General features: G+C 42.4%; 1 pseudogene; it reads left to right on the top strand.

Moving 5' to 3' along the window:
• The first annotated feature begins 11,984 nt into the window (after window positions 1-11,984).
• Window positions 11,985-15,061, top strand: LOC145864314 (uncharacterized; annotated as a pseudogene).
• The last annotated feature ends 3,777 nt before the right edge of the window (window positions 15,062-18,838 follow it).

The following is an 18,838-nucleotide window of genomic DNA, read 5'->3' as shown; positions in this document are numbered from 1 at the left end:
AGCTCCAGGATCTTTTTCTCTGGGTGGAAACTCAGAACTTCTCTAGTAGGTCTACAGTATGTAGCAGGTCTTTTCAATATACATATGCATGGGTGGTTCTCTGTCAGACAAACACAAGTAAAACAAGTTGGTAGGCTTTACATCAGCATTAACCAAAATTGGAGTTGGGTGGCTTGATTTGGAAATGGGTCCGTAAGAGAAACTAACAAAAAAATCTAATCAAATCTGAAGTCAACTGAATTCGCTTAATTCATTGAACCACGGTTATGTGAGTAACCTCTGATATCTGTTCCGACAAATAGAGCTGATTGAGTTGTAGCTATTAGGAACATGTACAGTGCCTTCAGAAAGTATTCATACCCATTGACTTATTCCACATTTTGTTGTGTTACAGTCTGAATTTGTCACGTCCTGGCCAGTATAAGGTTAATTGGTATTGTAGTTTGGTCAGGACGTGGCAGTGGGTATTTGTTTTATGTGGTTCGGGGTGGTGTTTTGGAAAATAGGGTGTTTGATTTAGTATTTCCGGGTTTTTGGTTTATGGTCTGTGTTTATGTATTTCTATGTGTTATCTAGTTAGTTGTATGTCTATGTTTGGTTAATTGGGGTGGACTTCCAATTGAAGGCAGCTGTGTGGTGTTGCCTTTGATTGGAAGTCCTATATTAGTTGGGTGTGTTTGTTTGTCTAATTGTGGGAGATTGTCTTTGGATTGCTGTGTTGCCTTCAAGGCTGTCATTTTGTCGTTCATCGTTTTGCTTATTTTTGTATACGTGTTTGTTTGGTTTTTTCCTTCTTTTCCGTTAAATAAAGAAGATGAGTATACACATACCTGCTGCGTTTTGGTCCGCCATTTCTAACGACAAGCGTGACACAATCTCACACCATTTCAGCACCAAGCAGCAGAGGAAGGAGCAGAGGGACTTCGAGTTGGACTGGACCAAGCAGCAGAGGAAGGAACAGAGGGACTTCGAGTTGGACTGGCGGGAGAAGTGGACCTGGGAGGAAGTTCTGGAACGGGCCGGACCTTGGCACCAGGCTGGGGATTATCGCTGCCCGCAGTGGGAAATTGAGGCAGCCAAGGCACAGAGGCGGAGGTATGAGGCCATGGACGCGCTGAGGGAGAAGCACGAGAGGCACCCCCAATAATTTTTTGGGGGGGCACACGGGTAGTTTGGCTAGGCCTAGGAAGAGCCGGAAGCCAGCTACCCGTGGTTATATGGAGGAGCGTATGGGGTGGAGAGCGCCATGTTTCGCTGAGGAGCGCACTATCTCACCCATACGCACGCACAGTCCGGTGCGCGTTATTCCAGCCCCTTGCAGGTGCCGTGCTAGAGCGGGCATCCAGCCTGGTAGGAGGATGCCTGCACAGCGCATCTGGTCGCCGGTACGCCTCCGAGGACCAGGCTACCCAACTCCCGCTCTACGCACGGCTACCATCAGGCCCCTGCACTGCCCAGTCTGCCCTGTACCAGCACCCCACTCGTACAGAGCTACTAGTTCCATCCAGCCAAGACGGGTTGTGCAGGAGGTAAGATCAAGACCGACTGTGCGCCTCCATAGCCCTGGGTTTCCAGCTCCTGTCTCTCGTGCGGACCCGGAAGTGCGTCAACCCAGTCCGACTCGTCCTGTTCCCGCTCCCCGCACTAGCCTTCAAGTGCGTAAACCCAGCCACGCCAGTCAACAGTCGTCGGAGCTGCCCGCCAGTCAATAGTCGTCGGAGCTGCCCGCCAGTCAACAGTCGTCGGAGCTGCTGGAGTGGCCAGACTGCCCTGAACTGCCGGAGTGGCCAGACTGCCCTGAACTGCCGGAGTGGCCAGACTGCCCTGAACTGCCGGAGTGGCCAGACTGCCCTGAACTGCCGGAGTGGCCAGACTGCCCTGAACTGCCGGAGTGGCCAGACTGCCCAGACTGTCCCGAGCTGCCAGACTGCCCAGACTGTCCCGAGCTGCCAGACTGCCCAGACTGTCCCGAGCTGCCAGACTGCCCAGACTGTCCCGAGCTGCCAGACTGCCCAGACTGTCCCGAGCTGCCAGACTGCCCAGACTGTCCCGAGCTGCCAGACTGCCCAGACTGTCCCGAGCTGCCAGACTGCCCTGACAGCCTGGAACGGCCAGAGCCGGAGCCACCTCCAGAGATAGGTGGGTTGGGGAGGGGGGGGTGTAGCACAGTGCTGTCGTTGACGGCAGCCACCCTCCCTTCCCTCCCTTTAGTAGGGGGGAATTTTTCTTTTTTGGTGTTGCTTGGGGTTATTTTGTTAAGGTGCTTCCGGGGTTAGCACCTTTAAGGGTGGGGGGGGGGGGTGGGGGGGGTACTGTCATGTCCTGGCCAGTATAAGGTTAATTGGTATTGTAGTTTGGTCAGGACGTGGCAGAGGGTATTTGTTTTATGTGGTTCGGGGTGGTGTTTTGGAAAATAGGGTGTTTGATTTAGTATTTCCGGGTTTTTGGTTTATGGTCTGTGTTTATGTATTTCTATGTGTTATCTAGTTAGTTGTATGTCTATGTTTGGTTAATTGGGGTGGACTTCCAATTGAAGGCAGCTGTGTGGTGTTGCCTTTGATTGGAAGTCCTATATTAGTTGGGTGTGTTTGTTTGTCTAATTGTGGGAGATTGTCTTTGGATTGCTGTGTTGCCTTCAAGGCTGTCATTTTGTCGTTCATCGTTTTGCTTATTTTTGTATACGTGTTTGTTTGGTTTTTTCCTTCTTTTCCGTTAAATAAAGAAGATGAGTATACACATAACTGCTGCGTTTTGGTCCGCCATTTCTAACGACAAGCGTGACAGAATTCAAAGTTTATCACACAATACCCCATAATGACAAAGTGAAAACGTTTTGGGGAATTTTTGCAAATGTATTGAAAATAAAATACAGAAATATCTCATTTACATAAGTATTCACACCGCTGAGTCAATACTTTGTAGAAGCACTTTTGGCAGCGATAACAGCTGTGAGTCTTTCTGGGTAAGTCTCTAAGAGTTTTCCAAACCTGGATTGTGCAACATTTGTCCATTGTTCTTTTCAGAATTCTTCAAACTCTGTCAAATTGGTTGCTGATCATTGCTAGACAACCATTTTCAGGTCTTTCCATAGATTTTCAAATAGATTTAAGTCAAAACTGTAACTCAGAAACTCAGGAACATTCACTGCCTTCTTGGTAAGCAACCTTGTGTTTTAGGATTATTGTCCTGCTGAAAGGGTAAATAATCTCCATGTGTCTGGTAGAAGGCAAACTGAGCCAGGTTTTCCTCTAGGATTTTGCCTGTGCTTAGCTCCAATCCATTTCTTCTTTATCCTGAAAAACTCCCCAGTCCTTAACGATTACAAGCATACCCATAACATGATGCAGCCAACACTATGCTTGAAAATATGGAGAGTGGTACTCCCAAACGTAACAATTTGTATTCAGGACAAAAAGTGAATAGCTTTGCCACATTTTTTTGCAGTATTACTTTAGTGCCTTGTTGTAAACAGGATGTGTGTTTTGGAATATTTGTATTCCATAGAGGCTTTATTCTTTTAACTCTGTCAATTGGGTTAGTATTGTGGAGTAACTACAATGTTGTTGATCCATCCTAGGCTTTCTCCTATCATTGCCATTAAACTCTGTTTTAAAGTCACCATTGGCCTCATGGTGTAATCCCTGAGCGGTTTCCTTCCTCTCCAGCAACTGAGTTAGGAAGGATGCCTGTATCTTTGTAGTGACACCATCCAAAGTGTAATTAATAACTTCACCATGCTCAAAGAGATATTCAATGTCTGCTTTCCTTATTTTTAATCATCTACCAAACGGTGCCCTTCATTGCGAGGCATGGGAACACCTCCCTGGTCTTTGTGGTTGAATCTGTGTTTGAAATTCACCGCTCAACTGAGGGACCTTACAGATCATTTTATGTGTGAGGTACAGAGATGAGGTATTCATGAAAACAACTTTGTTAAACACTATTATTTTAAACAGAGTGAGTCTATGCAACTGATTATTTAACTTGTTAATCATATTTTTACTCCTGAACTTATTTAGGCTTGCCATTACAAAGGCGTTGAATAGTTATTGACTCAAAACATTTAAGCTTTTGATTTTTTTATTAATTTGTAAAAAAAAATCTAAAACATTATTCCACTTTTACATTATGGGGTATTGTGTGTAGGCCCGTGACCAATCTATTTTAAATTCAGGCTGTAACACAACAAAATGTGGGAAAAGGGGTGTGAATACTTTCTGAAGGCACTGTATGTGTCTTCTGTTCACCTCAACAAGACGTGCAGGACTCGTTAGAACAGAGTGGATGTGACTTGGCACCAAATCAGCACAAAATTACTGGGGGGAAAGCAATGATTGTATTTTTCTAAATGGAAGATCATACACATTTATTGCCTGATCTTCCCTGAAGTATTGCTGAACTTCCCAATACCTCTGATGAATTTCAGTCAATTCAAACCATACTTCATTCAGATTTAAATACTGTCAATAGACTGTCATAGACTCAAATAAAAAAGTAAACACTGGCTGTGTTGATTATATCCCTTTTTGGACATGGTGGGGTTGCAAACATTTTTCTGATATCAAAATGGGATCGTGGGCCCAAAAAGTTTTGGAACACTTGTTTAACATTCTTAACATAGGCGTTAAGAACAAAAAATATTTGCGTCATCCGAAGAGGTCATAATGAAGATAATTTTGAATATAAAATCGGTCTTCCGAAGAAAGCCTCATGATACAATTTTAAATATTCACCAGCCGAGATTTAATCTAATAGATAATGACTTAGTAATTATAGAAGCATCAAACCCTCACTTAATCACAGTGTATGACTTGGATCCACAGTAGTTTATCAGGGTTCTCCAGAGAACTCTTTGTTTGAGAGGCAGAATAGGGTACTGACAGTGGTATACCTCCAGTCTCTCAAGAGTGTAGGGGAGTCTTTATCCTTTCCAAATGAAGCAGGTGAGTGCTTAGAGGGATCATAGAGGATTGGGACTGTCACAAAGTAATAACCTCCACCTCCTTCCTTTCCCCTCACAGTCAACGGACACACACTCTCCCATCGCCAGTAAAACTGAAAATGTATCAATGAGCCATTTCCCTTTCAAATAAGACTCAATCAATCGTATTAAAAAAGTCCTGGTCATATCAGATAGCAGCCTCAGAGAATGTGGTAGCAGGTGACAGTTAATTTTCACATGAGTTCTGGAGATGAATGCCTTTTATCAGTGACCTGCAATCCTGTACGAGGCATGCCGTTCCTTTAATCACACTTAATACAGATAAGATGGAGCCAGTTTTCACACAGGTCACACTGTAGTTGTAAATATGGCCACCCTATACAACTCCAGCTCTCATCTCTGTTCTCCTCATTGCATATTTTGCTGGATGTCAGATAGCGGGGAACAAGAGGATTCTGAGTCAATTAGAACCACTCAGCCGAGCTGCAGTATATCAGGGGCTGATAATGTCTGCGTGGATTGGATGGTAGAGAGATAGAGTCAGAGACTAAAGTAAAAGGAGACAGAAGGTGAGAGAGTACAATGTGGGAATCTTACAGTACGGCAAGGCATAAACAGATGCCTTGAGCATGGTGCCTTGAGTGTGCTGTAGGAGAGACTGGGAGGAGTTGGGTGCTGAGATTAAGGAGGTGGTAGAATGAGGGGAGAATATTGAGAGATGTGAGGAGACTGGAGATAGAAAATAGGAAATATTATAGAGAGAGAAAGGTGAGGAGAGACCATGGAGAGACATGAGGAAAGGGGAGAGATGGTGGGAGTGCTCCACCCCACTGTGAGCAGGACTATTGAGACAGGAAGAGAGGCTATAGAGGATATGTGTTAAACTCAAGGCCCTAGCCTATGAGCCCATTCAATCCATCCCCCGGGTGGTTTGATGTTGTTTTTTTATCTCAGGGAAAAACAATCTCAATCAACATTGAAATGACTCAAATCTAATCAAAACTAACTCCATTAAAGAAGTGGCAGCTGTGTTCATATAGATTGTCGCCATAGTCTAAGGCTTACAGGAAAATCGATTGAACAATGTTTTTCTTACTTTCAAGTGTAATGCACAATCTATTTCTGTAGAAGAAGCCCAGTTTATTAATGATCAGTTTCTTCGTTAGCTCATGTACATGTGTTTTAAATGGCAACTTGTCATCGATCTAAATGCAAAGGTAATGCGACAGGATACCAAGACTATCCTCAGGAATAAAAATAAATGCTTTTCCCTGTTGCTATACTCAGGAATATAGAGCAATGCTTCTTACTGTATGAGGTAGAAATATCTACAACTTTCCGTAAATTATAAACAATAACAGGTCTTTGCACCCAACTTTGATCATGTAAAGCCGATAAATCAGTGTGTTAGCAAGACTTAATACAAAGGTGCTTCTATTTCAACTACACTCATAAAAGTGATGTGAGGAATGAGGGAGTATAGTTTTCTATTTCACATTTTTTGGGGTGTAATGGCCTTCAAAATGAAGATTCCACCTTATTTTAAATGTTCTCTAACAAAAAGGTCACAAAAATGCAGGCAGTTTGAAATGTTAACTAGCAGACTTTAAATCATTTTAATACACTTTCAATTCATTCCACTTAAACTGGGCCAAAGTCTAACCTAAAACATTTGATTTACAATATTGTTTAGCGAGACAGCAGGACAAATTGCTTGTCCGGGATGGGTATTCACATATTACCTGCTCCCCAAGTGTTAAGAGGTGGTAATTTTTCCCAAATGTCTATTTCCTGCCATTCTACAGCATTTTGGAACTAAGGGGCAATTTCCTCCCAATACTGTTAGTAAGGCAATAGCTTTCGCATTCCTATGTCTTTGCTGAATAGCTGACATATTACTATGCCGTAAGCAAACGGCCCAGCTCTTCTCAAGTGAAAAAGAAAAACACCAGCATTCCGGCCACATTCTCATTGTAGCGGAACAGCAGAGTCTGTGAATTGAACATTTGTAGTTCCACCACTGGCTGTGCCGGCCTACCCAACGGATGACTAAAGGCAGCTGTGTCTTCCTGATTAGGATAACACATTCAGTGACCTTCACAGAAATCAATTCTACAACTCTGCCATGCAGGCTGGGCTTTAAGCAATGACATTTCCCATCAGCAGAAACAAAAGGGACTTGCAGCATCGGAGGAAAGATGGCCAACAGTTTGTTCCCTCACAACGCCCCCACTGTCTTATTTCTCCAAATGGATATAGAAATAAGGACTTCCACACACTTGCAGCACTCTGGAGATGGATACCACATTGATGACCGCTATAATCCCATTTGTGTACATAACCAAGGCAATCACAGATAAAGGCATCTGATCAGGGCATGTGTGATCTTGAGGCGAAGATTCAGTTAAATCTCAGTGGTAAACACCCGTGCTTCAGCCTACAGTAGTGCATTAGCAGTTGTATTGTGCAGATCCCATTGTTGACCAGAACTGGTGAAGTTTATCTGTGGAAGCAGGCTCGTCTGCCTTCCCCTCTCTCTGGGCACCTGCTGTTGCCTCCCATTCAGGGGTGTAGTGCTGGGAGCCCACACTGGCCTGTTTGGGAGCTCCAATCACAGCTGCTGTGGGAGAAGAGAATCGCCTCCAGCCCCAAAATCCCAGAACACACACTGTGACACTGGAATAAACAGCGCCACAAACATAAGGAAAAACACACAGTGGCACACACAAACACACCAACTGGAGTAAAGAAACTGATGCACACACATACACATATTGAAACACATGCATTGAAACACATACACTCACCAACACACATACAAACAACTACACACGCATGCACACATACACTGCAAAGCAGAGTCTGCTTACAACAGGTACACATTGTTTGTATTCCCTATTTGGTGCACTATTCTTTAACCAAGCCTTATCGGTCCTGGTCAAAAGTAGTGCAGTACATAGAGAATTGGGTGCCATTTGGGATACAAACTGATCTACTGGGAAGGAACATCTATATTGCTTATAGGCTAGAGCAGGGGTACTCAACTACTATTTGAGTAGGTCCAATCACACACATTTCATAGGTGGCAAAGGTCCGGATTGATATTGTCATTTATCAGCGTAATAACAACCCCCTACTTTGCAACCCAGGCGACCCCAAACTGTTCACACCCCTCTTGCCTTATGTTGGTGGAGAGAAAACTTTGCAACCTTCATACTACCAACATACACTGGGTGTACAAAACATTAAGAATGTAATAACACAAGAACAGCTCTTTCCAGGTGAATCCAGGTGAAAACTATGATCCCTTATAGATGTCACCTGATGTCACCCACTTCAATCAGTGTAGATGAAGGGGAGGAAACAGGTTAAATAATGATGTTTAATCCTTGAGACAATTGATACATGGATTGTGAATGTGTGCCATTCATGGGCAAGACAAAATATTGAAGTGTCTTTGAATGGGGTATGGTAGTAGGTGCCAGGCACACCAATTTGAGTGTGTCAAGAACCGTGTCTATCAAGAATGGTCAGATAAAAAGATCACCTGCAGAGATGGAGCACCTTATGTTCCGACTATGGTTATAAATGGTTATACTGTAACTAGGTATGACCTTACATATATGCTTACTTGCAGTCAGAACAGCTCAGAACTCTGCTAACAGAAACCAGCTACCCTTAATGTACACATATTGTTGTATTGGTGTGTATTTTTCAATAAACATTTTAAATCTGCAGGAAATGTTATATAAATACCGAAAATCATATAATATCCTCCAATAGTCTATATGTGCAACTTGTTATGGTATTTGGGTTACTATAACATTAGGTTTAAAGTGACTTTGAGGATTTGGGCATGCTTTCTGAATCATCCTGCCATAAGCAATGCCACTCCCATTGTTGCACCTGCAATGATGCTAATGCTGGCTGTGGGGTAAGTAAATAAACAAAATTAAGCTATATTGGAGATCAGTTTTTGTCAATAAAATGAAGTACATTTCAAATGTTGGTGTACCGCCCCTTTAAATGGCAGACATTTTTATCACATAAATATGACAAAATGTATAGTATATATATATACTGCTCAAAAAAATAAAGGGAACACTTAATAAACAACACAATGTAACTCCAAGTCAATCACACTTCTGTGAAATCAAACTGTCCACTAAGGAAGCAACACTGATTGACAATAAATTTCACATGCTGTTGTGCAAATGGAATAGACAACAGGTGGAAATTATAGGCAATAAGCAAGACACCCCCAATAAAGGAGTGGTTCTGCGGGTGGAGACCACAGACCACTTCTCAGTTCCTATGCTTCCTGGCTGATGTTTTGGTCACTTTTGAATGCTGGCGGTGCTTTCACTCTAGTGGTAGCATGAGACGGAGTCTTCAACCCACACAAGTGGCTCAGGTAGTGCAGCTCATCCAGGATGGCACATCAATGCGAGCTGTGGCAAGAAGGTTTGCTGTGTCTGTCAGCGTAGTGTCCAGAGCATGGAGGCGCTACCAGGAGACAGGCCAGTACATCAGGAGACGTGGAGGAGGCCGTAGGAGGGCAACAACCCAGCAGCAGGACCGCTACCTCCGCCTTTGTGCAAGGAGGAGCAGGAGAAGCACTGCCAGAGCCCTGCAAAATGACCTCCAGCAGGCCACAAATGTGCATGTGTCTGCTCAAACGGTCAGAAACAGACTCCATGAGGGTGGTATGAGGGCCCGACGTCCACAGGTGGGGGTTGTGCTTACAGCCCAACACCGTGCAGGACGTTTGGCATTTGCCAGAGAACACCAAGATTGGCAAATTCGCCACTGGCGCCCTGTGCTCTTCACAGATGAAAGCAGGTTCACACTGAGCACATGTGACAGACGTGACAGAGTCTGGAGACGCCGTGGAGAACGTTCTGCTGCCTGCAACATCCTCCAGCATGATTGGTTTGGTGGTGGGTCAGTCATGGTGTGGGGTGGCATTTCTTTGGGGGGCCGCACAGCCCTCCATGTGCTCGCCAGAGGTAGCCTGACTGCCATTAGGTACCGAGATGAGATCCTCAGACCCCTTGTGAGACCATATGCTGGTGCGGTTGGCCCTGGGTTCCTCCTAATGCAAGACAATGCTAGACCTCATGTGGCTGGAGTGTGTCAGCAGTTCCTGCAAGAGGAAGGCATTGATGCTATGGACTGGCCCGCCCGTTCCCCAGACCTGAATCCAATTGAGCACATCTGGGACATCATGTCTCGCTCCATCCACTAACGCCACGTTGCACCACAGACTGTCCAGGAGTTGGCGGATGCTTTAGTCTAGGTCTGGGAGGAGATCCCTCAGGAGACCATCCGCCACCTCATCAGGAGCATGCCCAGGCGTTGTAGGGAGGTCATACAGGCACGTGGAGGCCACACACACTACTGAGCCTCATTTTGACTTGTTTTAAGGACATTACATCAAAGTTGGATTAGCCTGTAGTGTGTTTTTCCACTTTAATGTTGAGTGTGACTCCAATTCCAGACCTCCATGGGTTGATAAATTGGATTTCCATTGATTATTTTTGTGTGATTTTGTTGTCAGCACATTCAACTATGTAAAGAAAAAAGTATTTAATAAGATTATTTCTTTCATTCAGATCTAGGATGTGTTGTTTAAGTGTTCCCTTTATTTTTTTGAGCAGTGTGTATATATATATATATATACACACACACACACACACACACACACACACACACACACACACACACACACACACACATATATGTATATATATATATACACACTACATAACCAAAAGTATGTGGACACCTGCTCACCGAACATCTCATTCCAAAATCATGGGCATTAATATGGAGTTGGTCCCCCTTTGCTGCAATAACAGCCCACTCTTCTTGGAAGGCTTTCCATTAGTTGTTGGAACATTGCTTCGGGGACTTGCTTCCAATCAGCCACAAGAGCATTAGTGAGGTCAGGCACTGATGTTGGGCGATTAGGCCTGGCTCGCAGTCGACGTTCCAATTCATCCCAACGGTGTAAAATGGGGTTGTGGTCAGGGTTCTGTGCAAGCCAGTGAAGTTCTTCCACACCAATCTCGACAAACCATTTCTGTATGAACCTCGCTTTATGTATGGGGACATTGTCATGCTGAAACAGGAAAGGGCCTTCCCCAAACTGTTGCCACAAAGTTGGAAGCACAGAATTGTCTAGAATGTCATTGTATACTTTAGTGTTAAGATTTCCCTTCACTGGAACTAAGCTATGCTTTTTCATCCATGTTGGTCTTATCTCATACCATTAACTGCTTTCAGACCTAGTCATGCTGATCAGGATGAAATTCAATGGTGAACAAAACTATGTCAAGATCATTGACCTGACACTTGAAGACCTTTTGATTGAAGGTAAACTTTTAATTTGTGATTGGAAATAAACATATTGTTTTCATACCAGTCAGTCTGATTATTCTTACCATTACGATTGCAATTATAATTGTAGGTTGTTGTTTTAATGTTTGTCACAGCTTTCCTGAAATGTATAGATCCCACTTACTAGTTTATCAGAGGCAAAGCTGATGTGTTTGAGGAGGTGGTGACACGGCCAGATCTTGGTGTTTTCAAGCTCACACTGAACAATGATGCTAAAGGTATGTGCTGGTTTTCAAGTCTTGGTTACTTGTGGCATCACTTTTAATATAACCATACATTTGACATGCCTGTATTGTCATCTTTGTGTATTTCAGAATCTTCCCTGATGAGTCCTGTCTCTGCCAGTTCTGTGATGGGTGGTTCAAACCATGAGTCAGTTGATACAATCATTTTGAGCAAGGATGGAAGCCCCTCACGAAAGCATCAAAGATCTGATGACGAAGCAAAAAATGTACGTTTGTAACTCATTCTTCAATTCAAGTGGCATTAAATTGATTTTTAACTGCTGTTTTTTTTAACAGCTAATAGAGAGCATACTGAAGAAAAAGCATGGTGGAGGGGTTGTCATCAAGGAATACTCCAAACTAAAAGCCTGACTGACTGCACCAGACGAAAGATGATCAACATTCTTGTTTCGCCGATGACAGAGACTCATGGGTAAGTTTAACCTGTCTGGGATAGGGGGCAGTATTTTCACGGCCGGATAAAAAACGTACCCGATTTAAACTGGTTACTACTCTTCCCCAGAAACGAGAATATGCATATAATTAGATTTGGATAGAAAACACTCTAAAGTTTCTAAAACTGTTTGAATGGTGTCTGTGAGTATAACAGAACTCATATGGCAGGCCAAAACCTGAGAAGATTCCATACAGGAAGTGCCCTGTCTGACAATTTGTTGTTGTTCTGTTGCATCTCTATCAAAAATACAGCATCTGTGCTGTAACGTGACACTTTCTAAGGCTTCCATTGGCTCTCTAAAGCCGCCAGAAAGTGGAATGGGGTGTCTGCTGTCTCTGGGCAAAGTACAGCAGCAGAGTTTGTAAGTGGTCAGCCTGGGGACAGTGAGACTGAGATGCACATTCACGAGACTTCTCCATTTTTTTCTTTCAGTCTTTGAATGAATACAACGTTGCCCGGTTGGAATATTATCGCTATTTTACAAGAAAAATAGCATAAAAATAGATTTTAAACAGCGTTGGACATGCTTCTAAATACAGTAATGGAATATTTTGACATTATTTGTCACGAAATGCGCTCGCGCGTTACCCTTCGGATACTGACCTGAACGCACGAACAAAACGGAGGTATTTGGATATAACTATGGATTATTTGGAACCAAAACAACATTTGTTGTTGAAGTAGAAGTCCTGCGAGTGCATTCTGATGAAGAACAGCAAAGGTAATCCAATTTTTCTAATAGTAATTCTGAGTTTAGTGAGCCCCAAACTTGGTGGGTGTCAAATTAGCTAGCCTGTGATGGCCGAGCTATGTACTCAGAATATTGCAAAATGTGCTTTCGCCGAAAAGCTATTTTAAAATCTGACATAGCGTTTGCATAAAGGAGTTCTGTATCTATAATTCTTAAAATAATTGTTATGTTTTTTGTCAACGTTTATCGTGAGTAATTTAGTAAATTCACCGGAAGTTTTCTGTGGGTATGACATGCTAATGTAAAAAGCTGGTTTTTGATATAAATATGAACTTGATTGAACAAAACATGCATGTATTGTATAACAAAATGTCCTAGGAGTGTCATCTGATGAAGATCATCAAAGGTTAGTGCTGCATTTAGCTGTGGTTTTGGTTTTTGTGACATATATGCTAGCTTTGAAAATGGCTGTGTGATTATTTTTGGCAGGGTACTCTCCTGACATAATTTAATGTTTAGCTTTCGCTGTAAAGTATTTTTGAAATCGGACAATGTGGTTAGATTAACGAGAGTCTTGTCTTTAAAATGGTGTAAAATAGTAATATGTTTGAGAAATTGAAGTTATAGCATTTTTGAGGTATTTGTATTTCACGCCACGCGATTCCACAGGCTGTTGACTAGGCCCAGAGAGGTTAAAGGAAAGGTTCATAATGAAAATTGTTGAGCATTACTTGCTCCCATATCTGCTGAATGTTAAAAATGACTTCTGTATCAGTATCTCAGTCACATAATTGGATAGGCTACTGCTGACCATCCACTGCTATTGGTAGAAGATTTCTCTTGTATCAAACTCAATGGGCATGATACTGATTCAAAAATCACTCCTGATATTTAGCTGACTGGGGACCAATGCCTCTTGTGGAGATTCTGATTGCTGCCTAAACATAACATTATATTCTTGTCAGGACATCACAACTGCGCAGGGTGAGAGAGACGTTTGCACAAGGCATCGTCTCCTTGTTCCCATACCTGAAGGATTCCTACACCGCAAATGGATATGTAAGTATACATTACAACTGATAAAGGGCATCTGCGTTTACTTTGTCTTGTATGGTATCTGAGAAAATGGGACTTGGTTATTTGTTTTTTCTTTCAAGTTTAGAAACCATGTTCATTTTCTTAATTAAGGAACATTATTACAACGCTAATAGTGGAGAAGGGTACCTCTCGTATAGAATCAAAACCATTCAGAGAAATTTGGCTTCATCAGAGAAACGGCCCACTTAAATATACTCTGGAGGTCTAACTGCTGAGAGGGAGTCCAGTCTATTCACTTTGGCTACCCTGAGTGAAGACCAGTGCCGAGAGGCCATTTCTCTTATGAAGCATTCTTCTGATGAAGAAACAGTCAAACAGAAGATGAAATTGACCTTTGAGTACAGGAAGAAGATGACCCACGACCCGAGTAAATGCTCCACCATCCTAACTGAATTTCCACGCTTTCTTGATGTGAAGGGCTGGGTAAGTCTGTTTTAAAAACAGTTTTAAGTTGTATAAATTGTGTTCAATCTCTAGATGCCAATTCATGTTGGCCAGTAGTTCAATGAATGTGTAGGCTAGTGATTTACTCAAACTCTGTTTTGGAGGTTAAAGTGGAATGTTTTTGTCTTATTTGTTTCAGATTGAACAGGATTTTGTGCTGCGAGAGGGAGAGGGAACATCAGCCAAGGTTTTGGAGAGGTGGCCAACTACATTCAAGCAAAAGATCATCATGCTAAGCAAGACCCTAAGCAAGACTACTCAGGGAGCTGAACTTCAGGAGCTGATCCAGATGGCAGAATCTGCAGTTGATGAGGGAGCTGACATGAATGCTGATGGTTAGATGATCATAATCTCTCATTTATATTTCAAATAACTCTGAAATGTTAATGTCACTGATGGAATTTACCATTTTAATCAGGATCTCTTTGTTTAGGATGGGACGGTGACATTTCCTCCATCCTTCTCCTGCTCCATTTGACTCCTCCTTCATCACAAGGCCGCAAAAGACCAGGAAAGATGTCTGCATCCCAAGCTGAACATCATCTTGTGATATTCCAAAAGGTTTGTATTGGTATTCTTATTCATGGACAGTGCTGCAGCCATTATGATGAACTAATGATGGTGTTTGTTTTTGTCATCTTCAGGCAGGAACCAGTATCCAGGAGCTCCTTGATGTGATTGACCAGAGCCGCCAACCATATCTTCTTGCAGTCGGGACCAGGAAGAACGGCATCCATGCTTACTTCATCATCCTGGACAAGCGAGCCTTGCAAGTCAACGAGCGCTCTTGGTGCCTTCGGTGAGCTTTTCAAGACTCACTTTGGTTTTTGCTACTGCTTACAATACACTGCTGCGCAACATGTACACCTTCATACAGACAACTGTGTACAACATAGACCTTGGGAAGGTTTAACTCACTTGCCTAGTTAAATAAAGGTTACACTAAGAGCATAACATTTCTACACCCTGATTGTATAAGTGTAGTCTAACCAATACCCAAATGGACATTGAGTGAAAATAAAATCTCACTGATTTATCAAGACCAGTCCCCATGCTAGTCTCAGAGCAGCACAAAACGGTGCTTAAATAGTTGTGGGCTATTGCTTCAAATCCTATTGCTTCTATTTTCAATATGCTCTTTAAATAAATAAGACCTATTCCACTTTTAACAGCACATTACAGGCCTACAGTACATCGAAAAATATGACATGACTCTCTGCCAATAATTACATATAGAGGATTGGAGGATCCTAAATTAAAACGATTTTGCAAAGCATTTTGCACTGCGGGAGCACCCATCCACTCCGGAGCCCCCATCCACAAAGTATCAAAATACAGAGAGTTGTTCATAAAGGTATATTGTCCTGCTAATAGCCCATAATGGGCTATTATAATACTGTATATGGCGTCCAGGTCAGGATAACCAAAATATGTATTTATTAAAGACTATCAGAAAGAATGTTAGTACTTAATTATTTTGATCCAAAGCCATGAATGAGTGAGTCACTCAGCTTTATGTAGGTGCCGCTATATGACTGTGCCATCAACTTGATAATATATAACGATATTTTGGAGGTTATTTCGTTTTCAAAAAAACAAAAGTGAGTGATTGTAATCTGAATAATGGGCAAAATAATATTTGTAAGGGCCAAAACATTTATTTCTGTTTTTAGAGAGAGAGAAACACTGGGCCAATTGTGCGCTGCCCTTTGGGATTCCCAATCACGGTCGGATGTGATACATAATAATAATAATACTTTTTGTTGTATTATTTGTTTTGTCTTTTCTGGTGGATTAAACTGAAATTGCAACCAATCACGGCCGGTTTTGATATAGCCAACCTAACAAATAAATACATTTGACAATAGAATTCTCCCCCTACCCTCCATCTAGGCAAGTCTACTGTCCAGCTACCTGCTAATAGCCATAATGGTGCTGTACAATGTGATCGTGTTTGTTGGAAAGAATATTTTCCAGTAAGCAACAATTTGTTTACCTTCATTAGACAACTTTGTTCCAATATTTCTCTAATTCAGTGATATTTATTTGCATAGTAATTCGTTATGGATCCATAACTAAATAAACATCAGCATTTTGAAAGAGTATTTTTATCATTATTTTATTAACGAAAGCATAAAGATGCCATTATTAGTTACATTGTTTTAGTTTGAACGTGCAGACTAGCACTAAGAACAGAGGGAACGTTTCCCTAGTCAGTGCCATTATTAGTGCAATGCCCCTTAAAGTGTTGCTCTGTGCTACCCAGTGTGGCAGGGTGGGGGTCCACCGTGGAACCAACTCGCCTTCCGAACGTTCTATTCCCAGCTTATTGTTCAACGTCACAATGCCTGCTTCGCAATTGTTGGCAATGAGACCTGCTCACGTTGTTTTATAGTTAAAATGTCAACAATAAAATGTAAACAACAAAAATAATATTGGAACTCTGCGGTCTTCCCATTGTTTCCTATGGGGGAAATATAGGATTGTGTGTCTATTTCGCCAAATATGTCGCAATGTGTATATAAAAAAAAAATTCAAGTCAGGTGTAACCGGTGTGAAATGGCTAGCTAGTTAGTGGGGTGCGCGCTAATAGCATTTTAATCGGTGACATCACTCGCTCTGAGACCTGGAAGTAGTTGTTCCCCTTGCTCTGCAAGGGTGGGGGTTTTTGTGGAGCAATGGGTAATGATGCTTCGAGGGTGGCTGTTGTCTATGTGTGCAGAGGGTCGCTGGTTCAAGCCCAGGTAGGGGCGAGGGGAGGGACAGAAGCAAAACTGTTACACAGGCACCATTTTAATCAGGAGAATCTCCTCTTTGTAATTATGTAAGTCTGGGCAGCGAGCTCGTTTGTTATCGATTACTAGACTAGAAATAGTCATAAGTTTTTATTTTCTCCTTACTTTTTCATTAGGGTCAGTCTGTTACATCTGTTACATCTGGAGTATTTCTCTTGTCTTATCCGGTGTCCTGTGTGTATTTAAATATGCTCTCTCTAATTCTCTCTTTCTCTCTTTCTGTCTTTCTCTCGGAGGACCTGAGCCCTAGGACCATGCCTCAGGACTACCTGGCATGATGACTCCTTGCTGTCCCCAGTCCACCTGGCCGTGCTGCTGCTCCAGTTTCAACTGTTCTGCCTGCGGCTATGGAACCCTGACCTGTTCACCGGACGTGCTTGTTGCACCCTCGACAACTACTATGATTATTATTATTTGACCATGCTGGTCATTTATGAACATTTTAACATTTTAACATCTTGACTATGTTCTGTTATAATATCCACCCTGCACAGCCAGAAGAGGACTGGCCACCCCTCATAGCCTGGTTCCTCTCTAGGTTTCTTCCTAGGTTTTTGGCCTTTCTAGGGAGTTTTTCCTAGGGAGTTTTTCCTAGCCACCGTGCTTCTTTCACATGCTTTGCTTGCTGTTTGGGGTTTTAGGCTGGGTTTCTGTACAGCACTTTGAGAATATCAGCTGATGTACGAAGGGCTATATAAAAATAAATTTGATTTGATTTGATTACGCAGACATAAGCACTGTTGACACCATCGAGGTGCAGATGTTTACTTTCTACACAAGTCGTTTTTTTCCAGTTTCGTCCAACGAACAGATTGTAGTGGAAAAATAAAAAGGGATACATTTTTTATAGAATTCAAAGCATCACTCCAGTCAAAACAGGCTCTGCGAACGTTCGATTCCATAAATGTGCTATGGGCTCGCGCTAGTGTTCCAGTGTAGCCAACATTCTTAAGCCGTTTCTCAGCCTTGGGTGAATTTTGACTTGATCTATTGTCCAGCCTATAGATAGCCAGAGCGAATTTACAAAAGCACCCGAATGTCCATTTAGAAAGCACAACAACTCTACCATTTAGCTAAGCTAAGAATGACGAGAATAATCAAGTCAATAAACGTTGGGTAGTTAGATAGCCTATAGTTAACCTGTTGGGGGTAGGGGGCAGTATTTACACGGCCGGATAAAAAACGTACCCAATTTAACCTGTTATGGCTAGGGGGCAGTATTTTCAAGGCTGGATAAAAAACGTACCCGATTTAATCTGGTTACTACTCCTGCCCAGTAACTAGAATATGCATATAATTATTGGCTTTGGATAGAAAACACCCTAAAGTGTGTGGCAAAATGCTGAATCGTGGCTTTGCAGGCTCTGGCTGAAAAAAAGTAGCGCGTTTGGGTAGTGGCTGGTTACAGTACTGTGAGACTCAGGCTCGTGCCCGCGTCGACCGAAAGCTTTGTTTTCTTTCCTCTGTTTAGCTAAATGGACATTCCCGGTCGGAATATTATCGCTTTTTTTACGAGAAAAATGGCAGAAAAATGGATTTTAAACAGCGGTTGACATGCTTCGAAGTACGGTAATGGAATATTTAGATTTTTTTTGTCACGAATTGCGCGCGACCCTGATTTACCATTTCGGATAGTGTCTGGGACGCACGAACAAAACGCCGCTATTCGGATATAACGATGGATTATTTTGGACCAAACCAACATTTGTTATTGAAGTAGCAGTCCTGGGAGTGCATTCTGACGAAGACAACAAAAGGTAATCAAACTTTTATAATAGTAAATCT

Source organism: Salmo salar, chromosome 26 (genome assembly GCF_965601325.2).
Source record: "Salmo salar chromosome 26, fSalSal1, whole genome shotgun sequence".
Taxonomy (NCBI): Eukaryota; Metazoa; Chordata; class Actinopteri; order Salmoniformes; family Salmonidae; genus Salmo; species Salmo salar.
The sequence above is the reverse complement of the archived record's forward strand: the minus strand, read 5'-3'. Positions and strand labels throughout refer to the sequence as shown.